Source organism: Lepidochelys kempii, chromosome 1 (assembly GCF_965140265.1).
Source record: "Lepidochelys kempii isolate rLepKem1 chromosome 1, rLepKem1.hap2, whole genome shotgun sequence".
NCBI lineage: Eukaryota > Metazoa > Chordata > Testudines > Cheloniidae > Lepidochelys > Lepidochelys kempii.
Genome location: NC_133256.1, coordinates 77811345 through 77829935, shown reverse-complemented (window position 1 = coordinate 77829935; position 18591 = coordinate 77811345). Strand labels below are relative to the sequence as shown.

Below are 18591 nucleotides of genomic sequence, written 5' to 3'. Positions count from 1 at the left end.
GTTTAGAGAGGGAGAAAGAGAACCAGATATACCTAACATTCTCTAACTTTTAGGCCAACACTTACACAGATACACCAAAAAACAAACAAACACAAAAATCACAACAAAAGTAAAAATAATGCATATTGATTTGGGTACATGTCACCTCATGATGAGATGCAGATATAAAATTCCTGGACACCTTCTTGGAGCAGCTAGTTCTGGAACCAACCAGGGGAGAGGCAATTCTTGAGTTAGGCCTGTGTATCACACAGGATCTGGTCCAAGAGGTGAATATAGTGGAACTGCTTGGTAATAGTGACCATAATGCAAATAAATTTTACACGCTTGGGGGGTGGGGTTGGGGGGATACCAAAGAAGCCCACCACAGTAGCATTTAACTTGAAAAGAGGGAACTATACAAAAATGAGGAAGCTAATTAAACAGAAGTTAAAAGGAACAGTCACAAGAGTGAAATGCATGCAAGTTCCCTGGAAACTTTTTAAAAACACCATAATAGAGGCTCAAATTAATGTAGACCCCAAAAATAAAAAAGTAGTAAGCGGACCAAAAAAGTGCCACCATGGCTAAACAACAGAATAAAAGAGGAGGTTAGAGGCAAAAAGGAATTCATTAAAAATTGGAAGTCAAATCCTACTGAATAAAATAGAAAGGAGCATAAACTCTGGCAAGCTAAGTGTAAAAGTATAATTAGGCAGGCCAAAAAAGAATTTGAAGAGCAACTAGCAAAAGCTACAAAAACTAACAGCACTAGAAGCAGGAAATCTGCCAAACAATCAGTTGGGCGACTGGATGATTGAGGTACTAAAGGTTTCAGAGTAACAGCCGTGTTACTCTGTATTTGCAAAAAGAAAAGGAGTACTTGTGGCACCTTAGAGACTAACCAATTTATTTGAGCATAAGCTTTCGTGAGCTACAGCTCACTTCATCGGATGCATACTGTGGAAAGTGTAGAAGATCTTTTTATACACACAAAGCATGAAACAATACCTCCCCCCACCCCACTCTCCTGCTGGTAATAGCTTATCTAAAGTGATCACTCTCCTTACAATGTGTATGGTAATCAAGTTGGGCCATTTCCAGCACAAATCCAGGTTTTCTCCTTCTACATCCTGGCCACTATGGATGTAGAAGCCCTCTACACCAACATTCCACACAAAGATGGACTACAAGCCGTCAAGAACACTATCCCCGATAATGTCACGGCTAACCTGGTGGCTGAACTTTGTGACTTTGTCCTTACCCATAACTATTTTACATTTGGGGACAATGTATACCTTCAAGTCAGCGGCACTGCTATGGGTACCCGCAAGGCCCCACAGTATGCCAACATTTTTATGGCTGACTTAGAACAACGCTTCCTCAGCTCTCGTCCCCTAACACCCCTACTCTACTTGCGCTATATTGATGACATCTTCATCATCTGGACCCATGGAAAAGAAGCCCTTGAGGAATTCCACCATGATTTCAACAATTTCCATCCCACCATCAACCTAAGCCTGGTCCAGTCCACACAAGAGATCCACTTGCTGGACACTACAGTGCTAATAAATGATGGTCACATAAACACCACCCTTTTATACCGGAAACCTACTGACCGCTATTCCTACCTACATGCCTCCAGCTTTCACCCTGACCACACCACATGATCCATTGTCTACAGCCAAGCTCTGCGATACAACTGCATTTGCTCCAACCCCTCAGACAGAGACAAACACCTACAAGATCTCTATCAAGCATTCTTACAACTACAGTACCCACCTGCGGAAGTGAAGAAACAGATTGATAGAGCCAGAAGAGTTCCCAGAAGTCACCTATTACAGGACAGGCCTAACAAAGAAAATAACAGAACGCCACTAGCCGTCACCTTCAGCCCCCAACTAAAACCTCTCCAACGCATTATTAAAGATCTACAACCTATCCTGAAAGATGACCCAACACACTCTCAAATCTTGGGAGACAGGCCAGTCCTTGCCTACAGACAGCCCCCCAACCTGAAGCAAATACTCACCAGCAACCACATACCACACAACAGAACCACTAACCCAGGAACCTATCCTTGCAACAAAGCCCATTGCCAACTGTGCCCACATATCTATTCAGGGGACACCATCACAGGGCCTAATCACATCAGCCACACTATCAGAGGCTCGTTCACCTGCACATCTACCAATGTGATATATGCCATCATGTGCCAGCAATGCCCCTCTGCCATGTACATTGGTCAAACTGGACAGTCTCTACGTAAAAGAATAAATGGACACAAATCAGATGTCAAGAATTATAACATTCATAAACCAGTCGGAGAACACTTCAATCTCTCTGGTCACGCGATTACAGACATGAAAGTTGCGATATTACAACAGAAAAACTTCAAAACCAGAGTCCAGTGAGAGACTGCTGAATTGGAGTTCATTTGCAAATTGGATACAATTAACTTAGGCTTGAATAGAGACTGGGAGTGGCTAAGTCATTACTCATTATGCAAATTAACCTATTTCCCCTTCCCCCCCCCCCCCCCCCGACGTTCTTGTTAAACCCTGGATTTGTGCTGGAAATGGCCCACCTTGATTATCATACACTTTGTAAGGAGAGTGGTCACTTTAGATAAGCTATTACCAATAGGAGAGTGGGTTTGTGGGATGGGGTGGGGGGGGGGGGAGAAAACCTGGATTTGTGCTGGAAATGGCCCAACTTGATTATCATACACATTGTAAGGAGTGTGATCACTTTAGATAAGCTGTTACCAGCAGGAGAGTGGGGTGGGGGGAGGTATCTTTTCATGCTTTGTGTGTATAAAAAGATCTTCTACACTTTCCACAGTATGCATCCGATGAAGTGAGCTGTAGCTCACGAAAGCTTATGCTCAAATAAATTGGTTAGTCTCTAAGGTGCCAAAAGTACTCCTTTTCTTTCTGAGGTGCTAAAAGAGCACTCAAGGAAGACAAGGCTGTTGTGGAGAAGCTATGTGAATACTTTGCATCAGTCTTCACTGAAGAGGATCAGAGAGAGATTCCTACACCTGACCCATCCTTTTTAGGTGACAAATCTGAGGCATTTTCCCAAATTGAGGTGTCGATAGAGGAGGATTTGAAACAAATTGATAAACTAAACAGCAATAAGTTAGCAGGACCAGATGGCATTCACTCAACAGTTCTGAAGGAACTTAGGTATGAAATTGCAGAACTACTAAATATGGTATGTAATCTATCACTTCAGTCAGTCTCTGTACTAGGTGACTGGAGGATCGCTAATGTAATGCCGATTTTTAAAAATGCTACAGAGGTTATCCTGGCAATTTAGGCCGGTAAGCTTAACTTCAGTACCAAGAAAATTGGTTGAAACTACAGTAAAGAACAGAATTATTAGACACATAGATGAACATGATTTGTTGGGGAAGAGTCAACATGGCTTTTTTAAAGGGAAATCATGCCTCATCAGTCTATTAGAATTCTTTGAGGGGGTCAACACGTGTGTGAACAAGGGTGCTTCAGTGGATATAGTGTACTTGGACATTCAGAAAATCTTTGACAAGGTCCCTCATTAAAGGCTCTTAAGCAAAGTGAGGAGTCATGGGATAAGAGGGGAGGTCCTCTCATGGTTCAGTGACTGATTAAAAGACAGGACGCAAAGGGTAGGAATCAGTTTTCACAGTGGAGAGAGGTAAATAATGAGGTGCCCCAGGGATCTGTACTGGGACTAGTGCTCTTCAACATATTCAGCAATGATCTGGAAAAAGAAGTAAGCAGTGAGGCGGCAAAGTTTCCAGATGACACAAAATGACTCAAGATAGTTAAATACAAAGCTGACTGTGAAGATTTACAAAGGGATATCACAAAACTTGGTGACAGGGCAGTAAAATGGCAGATGAAAATCATTGGTGATAAATGCAGAGTAATGCACATTGGAAAACATAATCCTAACTATACATATAAAATAATGGGGTTTAAATTAGCTGTTACCACTCAAGAAAGAGGTCTTGGAGTCATTGTGGAGAATTCTCTGAAAACATCTGCTCGGTGTGCAGCGGCAGTCAAAAGTCTAAAAGGAAAGGGACAGATAATAATACAGAAAATATCATAATGTCCCCATATAAAGCCATGGTATGCCCGCAGTTTGAATGCTGTGTGCATTTCTGTTCACCCCAACTAAAAAAAGATATATTAGAATTGGAGAAGCAATAGAGAAGGGCAACAAAAATGATTAGGGGTATGGAATAGCTTCCACATGAGGAGAAATTAAAAAGCTTGGAAAAGAGACTAAGGGGGGATATGGCAGAGGTCACACAAATGATGCGAAGAAAGTGAATGAGGAATTGTTATTTGCCCCTTCACATTACGCAAGAACCAAGGGTTACCCAATGAAATTAATAGGGGGCAGGTTTAAAACAAACAAAAAGACCCTAGATATAACTGGGTTCTAAAAAGAATTAGATAAGTTCATGGAAGATAGGTCCATCAATGACTTATTAGCCAAGACGGTGCAACCGCAAGTTCAGGATGTCCCTAAACCAGATGGTGGGACTGGAGGACAGGGGATAGATCACTGTTAATTATCCTGTTCTGTTCATTCCCTCTAAAGCTTCTGGCATTGGCCACTGTTGGAAGTCATGATACTGGGTTGGAAGGACCATTGGTGTGACCCAATAAGGCCAGTTTTATGTTTTTATGCACACAGACTATATTGATATTTCCTTGGACTATTATCTCTTCCAACTCCATTCCTTATTTCCTATTAAGGGTGACACAGAGAGAGTAGCAACTCGTAAGTCTGTATTTTCATCTTATGATTCACCTTTTGGGCTTTCCTTCTTGACTCTAGGGAGACAAACTAGATGCTGGCCATCAGGAATTTTGTTGGCCCAGGTTTGAGGTTGGTGAACTCCTGGTCTAGAACGAAACTGCCCTTCCATCATTTGCAAGAGACTCTGGCAGAGTGATATACAGGCTGGACTAGCTACACAGCACGTTAGATTTACAGTACAAAAGGCAGTGAACAACAAATAAGACCACTCAGTTAAAGAGATTCATCTAATTTAGAAGCCTCTATACTCCTCCCAAATAAATCTTAAAATTCTCACAAACCCACCACCTCAGGAAAAAAGTTTGAGTAAATAGAAGAATTTTGCATCATGCCCTGAAGGCTAAAAATCTTGGGCTCTATTAACCAGTGAAAGGATCCTTCTCCGAAATACGCTGCCACAAGCAGTCACCCGGTCAGTTTTTAGCCTGGGAACCTTATCTGGTCTTAACTGTCCTGGAAGAACATGAGGAGAGTGTTTGTCTAAAGTAACCAGTCATCCACTCATTGAAGAATGTATAGAGTGAAAACACCACTTTAAATTGCACCCAGAACTGAATTAGAAGTCAGTCCATTGTACAAAGCACAGACATGTGTTTGCTCCCTGTGAGAAACTGTTAAATAAACTGGAAGACACATGCTGCGCTAGCTGAAGTTTAAGTGGACTTAATACAGTTCTGCTCTGAAAAGTGACTAAATATGGCATTATGCGTATTTATAGTGCCTTACTGACGTCATACCAAACTTGTTCAATCTACAAATGAAATATGTTCAGTTGTTAACCATGAACCCTGTGCATTCAACCTAGACTACATTTCTTTCATTTTAACACATCATGTCAAGTTATAAAGATTGTGGATGCCCCTTTTGCCCTCACACTTGTGCAAGCCTTCTCTTCAAGTATCATCATCAGTTTGAACAATCCCAGGTTACTGCCAAAGTATTTGGAATGGTCTTCAAGTTGTATAGATGTAACTAATTACCTCATCTGTAGACTGTGAGGCTGAACAGGTGGGAGTGAGAGGATGACCTGCATATTGTTAATACTGATGGTGATGCGTAATGATCGTTGAGGGCTGACAAAATGTACAAAGCCCAACCCCTACCTGATGGGAGCAAAGATGAGCAGAACTTTTGTTTTGATCAGAAAAAAATATAAACTTGCATAAAAGCAAAAAATGTTCTTCTTTCTTTGATCAAACCAGCTCTTGAAACATGAACATTCTAATATTTATACAGTCTATTAACTAGATTTGTGCTGGAATGGAATGTGTACCTTATTCCCAGGTGTAATATTAATGTGATATGATCCTCAGTGTGACAGAATATCTGAACTGACGCTTTTCTCATTTGGTGTACAGAGAAAGATACTGTGCAAGTAGAGCGGTTTGTGGCTCTAAAGTTGTCTGTGTGGATCGTAATTGAAGTTAGCTTATGTGCTTGTATTACAGATAGACAAGAAAGCATGGAAGGACAGCAGAAAAAAATCTGATTTTTTAAATATTTTTTAAACATTTTAAATGCTAGATGTTTTAAAAACAAAGATCCAAGAATTTTAGGTATCAAATGACAGGCATTGTCTATAATCACCATCTTTATATAATCAATACAAGTCTTCCTTGTTATGCATTTATTGCATGTCACGCAGCAAGTTTTGTTTCAGTGGTAAGATGCTGAATGTGAAGCCCTCAAGCCTAGGAAGTGTATTATTTTTATACATTTATTGTTTTGGCCATTATCCATTTACAAAGTTTTTCATTGCCTCAAGGTTTGATTACATGGAAAATATATTGTTTTAAAACTCTGCTTCTGTGTGTACTTTAAAATAAAAAACCCTAACAAATCAGAGGGATATTTTTCATATGTATAGTGCTAGTGGAACTATGGTTGTTTTCTTAAATAGGTTCATTGTTCTTGGCAAAATACAATTTAAGTTTGAGATGGCCAAAAATGCAACCAGAGGTACATTCAGATGCTGCTGGATTGTTTCTTTTCATTTATCAGATTGATGTTAATTAACTAGATTGAAGTTGGGATATTGAGAGCACTTTGTTGTTCTTTTTAAATTCAGAAATAATATTTTAGTGTACAGCTCCCCTCACCGTCTTGTTTCTGCTGCTTATCAGGTATCACTGTTAGGTAGTGATGCTGAGCAAATTTACACTTCAATTAAACTTTGTAACTGACTTTCTTCTATATTCAGTCTGCTGGTGCAAACTTCTGAGAAGAGGACAGGGTTAGAGTGGGGTTTGGTGTCTCTCAGATTATTGTAGAATTTGCTAATTTGGTAATCCAGACTTTGTCTTTGTAAAGTTTTTTCCATGGAGCCCCAGGATGTGGAACTTTCATAGGAAAGGAGAGTTTCTAGGGCCAGGTCCCAGAAGGATAAGCCATAGCAGTGCAATTCCATTTAGCTCTCCTGGCAGGGAATGGAAATGGAGTTCAGGCTGCCTCAATATAGTGTGCCCCTGATGTTTTTAGCCCAGATAACTGCTACTTCACTCAGGGCCGAATCCTCAGTTGGTGTCAGTCAGCATAGGTCCATTGACATCCATAGTGCTATGCTGAGTTATGGACTTCAGTGGAGCTATGCCAATTTACACCAGCTGAGCATCTGCTCCTCCGTGTGTAGGTTGTGAATGAGTTAGAGATTTCACACACCCAAGCCTCATTCTGTGAAGTAGTTGTATGATGTGTAATGAATGAAACAGGATCAGGCACTGAGCAGTGAAGATAATATATCTAAATATTGAACCACTGTCTCATTCATTGATCGCCATTTATCCTGTGCACTGAATGAATTGGGTGTTTTGTTTGTTTGTTTGTTTGTGTTTAGTAAATTGCTCACTAATCTTGAAGGAAATGCAGGTGGAGAGTTCTGAAACAATCTTTCTGGGACTTAATCCTGTGTGGTGCTGAGAGCATTGATGCCAATGAATTTGAGAGCATGCAGCAGCTTGCAGAATCAAGCCCATATACTACATTGAGGGAAGAACTCAGCTGAGCTGGGATTATGGAAAGTGTGTTAGTCAATAGCTAGTGCTATTGTAAAATATGTGTTCACTGTTTTTTGGAATGTTTTATAGCCTGGGATTCAATGCCATTTACAACAATCCGATTGGGGTGAGTTAGCCCATAATTTGTACTAATATACACAGAAAAGCGTAATAATAGGTTAATGTGAAGGTAATGTTTAGAGCAGAGGACAGTGTGGCTTGAAGATATTTCCATGGCAACAGAATGGTCCCTACAGCTGTCTTTCTTCTAAACTTGATGGTGTTTATTAAAGGCTGTCTGTAGTCAGTCTGTAATTATCATTAGGTAAAGAAGGTTGTGAACGTGGGTGTACTTCTTGGATGATGCTCGCTGACTGATTTGTTTAGCACAGCTTTGAAATATAATTTCAAAGGAATATTAAGAAACCGAGATCATGTTGCTGTTCCTCTCCATAGGTGAATCTACTTCTAATTCTAGACTGGTGGCCTAATAAGAGTGAAATGTCTCATCAACAATGTGGGGGAAAATATTTGTTTTCAAATAATTTCAGCATAACTCTCCAAGACCTGACAGAAAGCTCCTCTTTTCCATGTTAGGAGAAAGGGAGGTCCTGTGAATCTCTCTGAGGATATGATCTGCATGCATGCATCCGATGAAGTGAGCTGTAACTCACGAAAGCTTATGCTTAAATAAGTTTGTTAGTCTCTAAGGTGCCACAAGTACTCCTTTTCTTTTTACCTTAGTCTTGTGCTTATTACAGTCTAAACCAATAGGATTTCAGTTTCTCCAAGGTTTTACTAGGCTTTCAGCAGCAAATTCAGAACAGATGTGAAAACTAGAATCAGTCGGCAGAGCTTGAGTGATCCTTCTGTTCTTAGTAGTGTATGTGTCTGATTAGTCTAAGCTTTTGAGGATCAACTCTATGTCATTATTAGAAGAAGAAATTCAGGAGTAATGAATTTGGCAGTGTTAATAAATTATGCCCTTATGAGCTTTACTTGTTTATTTGTCTGGAACTGACATTTCAAATTGTAGTTCAGTCAGAAGATGTTAGTTCATATTTAAGTCCACTTATTCATTTGAAATTTAGTGATTTTGTCAGCTAAACAAACAACTAGCAAGAGTAGAAGAGAAATGTGGCAAATGAATTTGGAAAATAATGTCTTTATAACATATTGTATGAATAATATGGTACAGTGCTCCTTTTTTGTTAAGCTGATATTGGAAGTTAAGCATTTTGCATGTTACAGCATTGTACATGATCTCCGTTGAAACAAGAGCCAGGCTACATTAGCCTAATAATGGAGAGTCTAATAAAAATGTTATTATGAAGAGATGTTGTGACCCAGGGACCACTTATTGCCTACTGGCAGAGGACACAGGGGCTGCATAAGATTTTACAAGGATCTCCTGGGTTGAGTATATGCAAAATAATTCACTAAGGGGTGGCATGTGAAGTCTTTACCAAGAGCCAGTAGCCCACTGGCCATCATCATCACTGTGAAATGTGTGTACAGATAATGTTTAAGGAGCTATGTCTATACTGAAAATTACATTCTCACGGGAGATAACCAGGAGATAACATGTCATAGGCAGGTTCCTTTCATGGATGGTCTGATTTTATTTTATATGTAATGATTTGTTTCCTATACTTGTACTTACTCTATACTTTACTTTTACTTGTTTTCACTATAAATATATATTACTATTAATAAATAAGTGGTGTGAGTCAAGCAGAGTGGTGATCTGAGGTAAAACTAGTGAGCTGGTGTGTACTTCTTCTTTGAATCATAGAATCATAGAATATCAGGGTTGGAAGGGACCCCAGAAGGTCATCTAGTCCAACCTCCTGCTCAAAGCAGGACCAATTCCCAGTTAAATAATCCCAGCCAGGGCTTTGTCAAGCCTGACCTTAAAAACCTCTAAGGAAGGAGATTCTACCACCTCCCTAGGTAACGCATTCCAGTGTTTCACCACCCTCTTAGTGAAAAAGTTTTTCCTAATATCCAATCTAAACCTCCCCCACTGCAACTTGAGACCATTACTCCTCGTTCTGTCATCTGCTACCATTGAGAACAGTCTAGAGCCATCCTCTTTGGAACCCCCTTTCAGGTAGTTGAAAGCAGCTATCAAATCCCCCCTCATTCTTCTCTTCTGCAGACTAAACAATCCCAGCTCCCTCAGCCTCTCCTCATAAGTCATGTGTTCCAGTCCCCTAATCATTTTTGTTGCCCTTCGCTGGACTCTCTCCAATTTATCCACATCCTTCTTGAAGTGTGGGGCCCAAAACTGGACACAGTACTCCAGATGAGGCCTCACCAATGTCGAATAGAGGGGAACGATCACGTCCCTCGATCTGCTCGCTATACCCCTACTTATACATCCCAAAATGCCATTGGCCTTCTTGGCAACAAGGGCACACTGCTGACTCATATCCAGCTTCTCGTCCACTGTCACCCCTAGGTCCTTTTCCGCAGAACTGCTGCCGAGCCATTCGGTCCCTAGTCTGTAGCTGTGCATTGGGTTCTTCCATCCTGAGTGCAGGACCCTGCACTTATCCTTATTGAACCTCATCAGATTCCTTTTGGCCCAATCTTCCAATTGGTCTAGGTCCTTCTGTATCCTATCCCTCCCCTCCAGCGTATCTACCACTCCTCCCAGTTTAGTATCATCCGCAAATTTGCTGAGAGTGCAATCCACACCATCCTCCAGATCATTTATGAAGATATTGAATAAAACCGGCCCCAGGACCGACCCTTGGGGCACTCCACTTGATACCGGCTGCCAACTAGACATGGAGCCATTGATCACTACCCGTTGAGCCCGACAATCTAGCCAGCTTTCTACCCACCTTATAGTGCATTCATCCAGCCCATACTTCCTTAACTTGCTGACAAGAATACTATGGGAGACCGTGTCAAAAGCTTTGCTAAAGTCAAGAAACAATACATCCACTGCTTTCCCTTCATCCACAGAACCAGTAATCTCATCGTAAAAGGCGATTAGATTAGTCAGGCATGACCTTCCCTTGGTGAATCCATGCTGGCTGTTCCTGATCACTTTCCTCTCATGCAAGTGCTTCAGGATTGATTCTTTGAGGACCTGCTCCATGATTTTTCCAGGGACTGAGGTGAGGCTGACTGGCCTGTAGTTCCCAGGATCTTCCTTCTTCCCTTTTTTAAAGATTGGCACTACATTAGCCTTTTTCCAGTCATCCGGGACTTCCCCGGTTCGCCACGAGTTTTCAAAGATAATGGCCAGTGGCTCTGCAATCACAGCCGCCAATTCCTTCAGCACTCTCGGATGCAACTCGTCCGGCCCCATGGACTTGTGCACGTCCAGCTTTTCTAAATAGTCCCTAACCGCCTCTATCTCCACAGAGGGCTGGCCATCTCTTCCGCATTTTGTGATGCCCAGCGCAGCAGTCTGGGAGCTGACCTTGTTAGTGAAAACAGAGGCAAAAAAAGCATTGAGTACATTAGCTTTTTCCACATCCTCTGTCACTAGGTTGCCTCCCTCATTCAGTAAGGGGCCCACACATTCCTTGGCTTTCTTCTTGTTGCCAACATACCTGAAGAAACCCTTCTTGTTACTCTTGACATCTCTGGCTAGCTGCAGCTCCAGGTGCGATTTGGCCCTCCTGATAACATTCCTACATGCCCGAGCAATATTCTTATACTCTTCCCTGGTCATATGTCCAACCTTCCACTTCTTGTAAGCTTCTTTTTTATGTTTAAGATCCGCTAGGATTTCACCATTAAGCCAAGCTGGTCGCCTGCCATATTTACTATTCTTTCGACTCATCGGGATGGTTTGTCCCTGTAACCTCAACAGGGATTCCTTGAAATACTTGAAATACTTGGAAGTAGTGAATCTGTAAATACTATGAGTGTCCAGTAGACCAGGGGCTAAACACTCCAGGGAGATGCTCAGAAGGCTCAGGGGTTGGAGTATGCCTTTTGCTAACCTGGAGAGAGAGAGAGAGAGAGAGCAAGCCCTGCGTAGGCCTACATGGGAGTGTTTGTGTTGCCTGTGGCTGGAGGAGTTAGGGAGCTGACACTAAGACCACTAAGGGAGCTGACACTAAGACCAGGTAGTAGTCAGGTGCTTCACAACCCAGGATATCTCCAGGAAGTGTCAGAGGTATTACTCTGTACCATATGCTGAGAGAAAACAAGCCTTCACTTATAATCCAGTTTTTTAAACTCTTTTCTCAGAACTTTGACAAAAAATAGCCAAACTGCCTCAATCATTACACATGTGATTTTAAGCCATGGTAGAATTTTTTTAGAATGTGTTATGTCTGAAAATGTGTTTAGGAGGGAACAGGAAGGTTTTACAAAGTGAGCTAATCTCTCTTGAATGTTTTCCTGATTTTTTTTAAACATCCCAATTTACAATGACTTACTGTAGAAGTGTCACGTGGTTTAATCTGTTGTTCCTGCTGTAGACTGGGACATTTTCTAGATTTGAGTAACTGTACTATCTGATGGAATTACTAGAGATCAGATCAACTTATTCACACTGAGCAGCACTTTAATGTACAAGCAGTTTTACTGTCTTTTTGAGAAATCCTTTCCACTCACTTTGACACTCACAACATTGATTCCCTGTCCATCGTAATACCCCTAGAATTTTTTTAAACAAACCATACAATTGACAAACCAAGAACAACAACAACAAAGTCTGAGTTTTTACCCCAGAGAGGGATGAGAGCCAAAGACTCTCCTAGGAACTTAATTATTGCTATCAATTTCATGTGAAAGGTGCTCAGATACTACAGAGATAGGCAGCAGTATAAAATCCTAAAATAGATTGGAGAGTATGGTACTGTTTAGTGTGATTAACGCTAGGAGAACATAAGAACGGCCATACTGGGTCTGATCAAAGGTCCATCTAGCCCAGTGTCCTGTCTTCTGACAGTGGCCAATGCCAGGTGCCTCAGAGGGAATGAACAGAACAGGTAATCATCCAGTGATCCATTCCCTGTTGCTCATTCTCAGCTTCTGGCAAACAAAAGCTAAGGACACCATCCCTGCCCAGCCTGGCTAAGAGCCATTGATGGACCTATCCTCCATGAATTTATATAGTTATTTTTTGAATCCTGTTATCACCTTGGCCTTCACAACATCCTCTGGCAAAGAGTTCCACAGGTTGACTGTGCGTTGTGTGCGGAAATACTTCTTTTGTTTGTTTTAAACCTGCTGCCTATTAATTTCATTTGGTGACCCCTAGTTCTTGTGTTATGAGAAGGAATACACTTCCTTATTTACTTTATCCACACCAGTCATGATTTTATAGACAGCTATCATACCCCTCCTTAGTCATCTCTTTTCCAAGCTGAGCAGTCCCAGTCTTATTAATCTCTCCTCATATGGAAGCCATTCCATACCTTTAATCATTTTTGTTGCCCTTTTCTGAACCTTTTCCAGTTCCAATATATCTTTTTTGAGATGGGGCAACCACAGCTGCACGCAGTATTCAAGATGTGGGCATATCATGGATTTATATAGAGGAAATATGATATTTTCTGTCTTATTATCTATCCCTTAATGATGCCCAACATTCTGATCACTCTTTTTGACTGCCACTGCACATTGAGTGGATGTTTTCAGAGAACTATCCAAAATGATGCCAAAATCTTTCTTGAGTGATAATAGCTAATTTAGACCCCATCGTTCTATATGTATAGTTGGGATTATGTTTTCCAATGTGCATTACTTTGCATTTATCAACATTGAATTTCATCTGCCATTTTGTTGCCCAGTCACCCAGTTTTGAGAGATCCTTTTGTAGCCCTTTGCAGTCTGCCTGGGACTTAACTATCTTGAGTAGTTTTGTATCATCTGCAAATTTTGCCACCTCATTGTTTACTCCTTTTAGAATGCATCCCTTAGTTCTGAGGCATGTATCATGCTGTCCGGAATGGTTTATGAGCATTAGTGCCAATCTCAGGACAGACTGTCAAAAAGCAGGACAGACACCCCAAACTATGTATATGTTCTGTGATTAGATTTCACCAACCCAGTAACAAATGTGAACACTTGAAGCACAAGAACAGTCTGACCATGGAGTCACAGACTGTTCCTTTGGGCACTCCAGTTATATTGCCACCCAGTAAAGCTGGACTTAGTGAAAGTTGGTTGCCATGCACCAAAGATCACAAAATATCCAGATTGCTTCCAGTCCCAAAAGACCAGTCTCTTACCCCAGGTCAGTTTGTACCTCAGATCTCATATCAAAGACAATGCTTGTAGCCAGTCCTATAGTAAACTAACTAGATAGTTATTAATTAGGAAAAGAAATGAGTGAGGGCATGTCTACACTACAGCCCTAAGTTGACCTATGTTACATCGACTTACAGCCACAGCAGTAATTACTGCATGGCTGATGTCCATGCTACCTCCTTCTGTCGGTGTTGTGCGTCCTCACCAGGAGGGCTTCCACTGACTGAAGAGGGGCAGTCTGGGGGCTGAGAGCCCGGGCTCTCAACTCCCTGCCAGGAGCCCAACTGCCCCCCCATCCCCCGGGGCTCTCAGCTCCCTGATCCCAGAGGGAGGGCAGCCACCTGGGCTTCTCACCTCCTGGCTGGGAGCAGGGGGGAGACAGCTGTGCAGGCAAACCACGGCCACTGGGAGCTGCAGGAGGCCGAGCCTGTGGATGGTTAATGTCTGTAAAATGTCTCGGGCCCACAATCAGCTTACCCTGATGGGCCGCAGGTTGCCCATCACTGCTGTAGTGTGTACACTGACATAAGTCAGGGGTTCCCAACTTGGTTCAGGGCTTGTTCAGGGTAGGCCCCTGGTGGGCTGCGAGACACTCTGTTTACCTGAGCATCTGCAGGTACAACCGCTCTCAGCTCCACGCTCAGGTAAACAAAGCATCTCATGGCGCACTAGGGGCTTACCCTGAATAAGCCACGAACCAAGTTTGGGAACCCCTGACATAGGTTCATAGAATCATAGAATATCAGGGTTGGAAGGGACCTCAGGAGGTCACCTAGTCCAACCCCCTGCCCAAAGCAGGATGAGTCCCCAACTAAATCATCCCAGCCAGGGCTTTGTCAAGCCTGACCTTAAAAACCTCTAAGGAAGGAGATTCCACCACCACCCCTAGGTAACTGATTCTAGTGCTTCAGCACCCTCCTAGTGAAAAAGTTTTTCCTAATATCCAACCTAAACCTCCCCCACTGCAACTTGAGACCATTACTCCTTGTTCTGTCATCTGCTACCACTGAGAACAGTCTAGATCCATCCTCTTTGGAACCCCCTTTCAGGTAGTAGAAAGCAGCTATCAAATCACCCCCCAATTCTTCTCTTCTGCAGACTAAACAATCCCAGTTCCCTCAGCCTCTCCTCATAACTCATGTGTTCCAGTCCCCTAATCATTTTTGTTGCTCTCTGCTGGACGCTTTCCAATTTTTCCACATCCTTCTTGTAGTGTGGGGCCCAAAACTGGACACAGTACTCCAGATGAGGCCTCACCAATGCCAAATAGAGGGGAATGATACGTCCCTTGATCTGCTGGCAATGCTCCTACTTATAAATGCTGCTAGCCTTCTTTGCAAAAAGGGCACACTGTTGACTCATATCCAGCTTCTCGTCCACTGTAACCCCTAGGTCCTTTTCCGCAGAACTGCTGCCTGGGCATTCGGTCCCTAGTCTGTAGCAGTGCATGGGATTCTTCCATCCTAAGTGCAGGACTCTGCACTTGTCATTGTTGAACCTCATCAGATTTCTTGTGGCCCAATCCTCTAATTTGTCTAGGTCCCTCAGTATCCTATCCCTACCCTTCAGCGTATCTACCACTCCTCTCAGTTTAGTGTCATCTGCAAACTTGCTGAGTGTGCACTCCACGCCATCCTCCAGATTATTAATGAAGATATTGAACAACACTGGCCCCAGGACCGACCCTTGGGGCACTCCGCTTGATACCATCTGCCAACTAGACATGGAGCCATTGATCACTACCCGTTGAGCCCGATGATCTAGCCAGCTTTCTATCCACCTTATAGTCCATTCATCCAGCCCATACTTCTTTAACTTGCTGGGAAGAATACTGTGGGAGATCATATCAAAAGCTTTGCTAAAGTCAAGGAATAACACGTCCACTGCTTTCCCCTCATCCACAGAGCCAGTTATCTCATCATAGAAGGCAATTAGATTAGTCAGGCATGACTTGTCCTTGGTGAATCCATGCCGACTGTTCCTGATCACTTTCCTCTCCTCTAAGTGCTTCAGAATTGATTCCTTGAGGACCTGCTCCATGATTTTTCCAGGGACTGAGGTGAGGCTGACTGGCCTGTAGTTCCCCAGATCTTCCTTCTTCCCTTTTTAAAAGATGGGCACTACATTAGCCTTTTTCCAGTCACCCGGAACCTCCCGCGATCACTATGAGTTTTCAAAGATAATGGCCAATGGCTCTGCAATAGCAGGCTCCGCAATCAGCTGCCTTACATCAACCTAACTGTGTACTGTAGACCAGTCCTGAGTTATGTACAGGTTTAAAGCAAGCAACATAAATACACAAATGAGTTACAGTCTGTGGTTGCAAAAGGTGACAGAGTTGTTGTAATCTGTCGGCACTGAATGTCTTTTAACTAACCCAGGTTGATCCTGGGGATCTCTCATTCTGTTTCCTAGTTCCGGCCCTGTGAGACTCCCAATAGCAAAAGAAATGAAGAAAATTTCATGTCGGCTATCTTTATTTCCTTCTTCCAGAATTCAAGCTGATGGTATGAGCTTTCTTGCATGTAGCACCTCCATGTGAGAGGGCCATTAACCAAGTCTTTGTATTGTGATATTCCACAATGGCCCATTTAGTTTTTAGAGTCCTTCCTGATGGTCAGGAGACCATTCCTTCTGACTGGGTTCACAGGTTCAGAACAAGCATTTTTACAGTTATAAAGCAAACACTTAAGTTTTACTGTATAGCATGGGATACGGACATTCTAAGTGGGATTAATACATGGTTGCAACTTACAAGAATTTCATAATGTCTAAACCCTAACACATTGTTATAAGTCTAATACCTACCTTGAACAATACTAACATACAGGTGAGCTGGTCTGGTTTCAAGCTATACATTTGTCTGTGCTCAACTGACACCTGCAGCCTTGGTAAGAGCAGGCAGCACCTGGTCTGGCAGTGTCACAGCATGTCTGTGTACATTCTGAGTCCCACAAATGTCCAAACAGCACATGCCAATTTGTGCAGACTTTTGGAATAATTTATGCATGCAGTTAGCGTGTAAGCACTGTGCACCATTTGTAAAGGCATGAGGTAGTTATGCGTGGTTCAGAAAATCTGGACGATGTAGAGTTCCTAAAAGCCAAAGAAAGGTGGTGGCATTGACACCAATAGTGCTCCTGTTTTCACTCCTTTGAGCTTTGGAGTCTGATTTCACGTATGCCAGTGTCTAAACCTTAATAATGCTTTACATTTATATGGCAATTTACAAAGGTTGTTTAAATAGGCATTTCAAAACCCTTCAGTATAAATTAGGCAAATATTGTTGTCCTGTTACACAAATGGAAGAAACAGAAGTTCAAAGTTACCGGTTCATGGCACATAGCAAATCAGTGTCAGAATTGGGTGAAGAATTAAGGTTCTCATTTATTTAGCAGTATTCCACGTACAGTATATTTCACCTTTTCCCTAGCTATTGAATGGCCTTCCAATTTTTCACAGGCATTTTTTCTTTTAAACTATACAGGGAATGAGGAAAGAGAGCCCTTGCCTCAGTCAGTGTTCTCTTTACAAGATAAAGTAGATGAAAGATTCCAGTTAAACCTCCAGTATTTCACTGTGCAGGTAAGTATAGCCAGGCATAATTGCCGTCTGGATTTTCTTAGCTGTGTGCACACTCAGCTTTCCTTAGCTATGTCTGTTTGGGTCTGAGATTTCTACTGTGTTAAGATAGAGGGACTTCATCATAGAATAGAACCCCCTTGTGCTAGGCTCCAATACAAACACATAAAAAGACCCAAAGCATAATCATTTCAACTCTGGAGTTGCCCTTTGAAAGAAATTATTGTTTGGGAGAGCATGGGGGTTGGTTTGCTTGTTTTTAATTCTTTTATTCTCAAAACTGTCAAACTATGTTTGCTCAAGCTGTCCAGAGACACTCACCATTGGGCAGAGACCAATCTAGGCAAATTTTGTTCTGAAAGATGCAAATTTCAGAAAGTTACGAGTGATGGAAAACAGAGTGCTAAAATGCAACCTGTCCTAGGTACAGTGGTCACACCTACTGTTAGGTAGTCAGCAGTCCTCCACAGAGAATGCTGAGGATGAGTAAACTTTCCCTATCCCACTTGTTAAAGAGAGAGCTGTTCTAGCAATAGTGGTTGTGTGAAGTCTAGAAAAAAATCAGTGGCATGCTTAGCAAAAGAATAAATGGACACAAATCTGACCTCAGGAATCATAACATTCAAAAACCGGTAGGAGAACACTTCAACCTCTCTGGCCACTCAGTAAAAGATTTAAGGGTGGCAATTTTGGAACAGAAAAGCTTCAAAAACATACTCCAAGGAGAAACTGCTGAGCTTGAATTAATATGCAAACTAGATACCATTAACTTGGGTTTGAATAGAGACTGGGAGTGGCTGGGTCATTACACATATTGAATCTATTTCCCTAAGTTAAGTATTCTCGCACCTTCTTGTCAACTATGTAAATGGACCATCTTGGTTATCACTACAAAAGTTTTTTTTCTCCTGCTGATGATAGCTCATCTTAACTAATTAGCCTCTCATAGTTTGTATGGCAACTTCCAACTTATCTGTATGTGTGG

General features: G+C 42.1%; 1 protein-coding gene across 12 annotated transcripts in view; it reads left to right on the top strand.

The window, feature by feature from the left end:
• Window positions 1-18591, top strand: part of KLF12 (KLF transcription factor 12) — a 370074-nt gene that overhangs the window by 197922 nt on the left and 153561 nt on the right. Inside the window, exon 2 of one of the 12 annotated variants that reach the window (XM_073346814.1) lies at window positions 17512-17609. The exons of the other annotated variants lie outside the window; for them this stretch is intronic. The gene's annotated coding sequence lies outside the window, so the exon portion shown is untranslated. The remainder of the gene's footprint in view (window positions 1-17511; window positions 17610-18591) is intronic. 12 annotated transcript variants of the gene reach the window in all.